The sequence below is a fragment of the Dicentrarchus labrax genome, unplaced genomic scaffold, assembly GCF_905237075.1.
Source record: "Dicentrarchus labrax unplaced genomic scaffold, dlabrax2021, whole genome shotgun sequence".
NCBI lineage: Eukaryota > Metazoa > Chordata > Actinopteri > Moronidae > Dicentrarchus > Dicentrarchus labrax.
The window spans coordinates 24,407,384-24,408,796 of record NW_026136722.1 but is presented as its reverse complement, the minus strand read 5'-3'; positions in this window follow the sequence as shown (position 1 = coordinate 24,408,796).

The following is a 1,413-nucleotide window of genomic DNA, read 5'->3' as shown; positions in this document are numbered from 1 at the left end:
GATATAACTTCTATAACAGTGTTTCACTAACTCAGGGTTGAGACCCAAAATGAGTCATGGAACTGTGTTTATTGGGTCCCCAGTTGATAGGCAGTGTAAAGTTACAATATTATGATATGTGAATTCATTTTCTCAAAAAATTTAAATAGAAGGAGAGAGAATGCTCTTTTTCACTGACATTAGTGCCAAGTAAAAATTATGCAACCAGTAATATGGTGCTGTGTGGGATGGCAAATGGGGTGACCAGACTTTAGCCATAGCCATGGCCAATGCCAAACTAAAGTCTTCACCATTGCCAGGATCTGCACATTTACACAGGTGTTACACAAGCGTCTCAGGTTGTGTTGCACCTGCTTTTGCTATAAGCCAGAGAGTTTGATGACCCCAGCAGAGCTATGACTCACTTTGGACTGAGCAGAGGTTGAAACATCTGTGTGGTTGGACACAGTCTTTGAATCCTGGAATTGCCCATACTCCTGTGTAAACTACTAGACTACAATGACAGAGCAGCTATTAAAAATATAGGGAGATGCAACCATGTTAGGACAGTTCCCATGGCAGCGGTTGACTGCTGTCAGCTTCCGTAGTTTGCTACAGACTGGATAATTAACTTTGATACAAGACTTTATCAACAAGTCCTCATAGAGTTGGTTGTTAGTGAGTTAAGAAGAATAAAGTGGCTGTTTGAGGGGCAGGGGTGAGGCTAAGAGTGCAGAAGGTTGTGTTGCATTTATGGTGAAACAGCTCATGAATCCACCAGTGCAGGACAGAAGGTGAATGCTATACAGATTGTAAAGCCCTCTGAGGGTAATTGTGATCTGTGATTTGGGGCTATATAAATTTTATCCCAAAAATAATATAACAATATTTTTCACATTGTATTGCTTCTATTTCCACCTATACCTTGTGAATAACAATAATTATTCCACATTTGAACATTCTGAATAAAAAAAACTTTATTTTTACATTAAATACATTAAATAATATCAACCAATGAAAAGGGCTTGCACAGAGAAAAACAAAGACATTTGGAAGCACCTTGATGCAAACGAAGACAATATTTAAGGCTTCTGATGCAGCAACACATTGGAAAACCACCATGTGTCCATTTTCAATTTCAGATTCAAAGAACATGTGTTCTGCATTCACATGTGGCTTTCTGCAAAAGCAACCAATCTGAAAAGGCTGCACTTTGTTTTATCCATCAGATTGTCCATTTAGCAGGATTTAACAGTACACAGATGATCGAAGTTGTGGTGGGTTGGGTTAAGTGCTGGGTGTGCTTGGTTTCCCTCCTCTGCTGTCTGTCAGCATGCAGCTGTGTGCGGTTGAGACTAGTGTGATTCAGGCAGTTTCAGGTTCCTGTGATCTCAAGCATCCAGCCCAACAACTTGAAACTACCTATATCACATA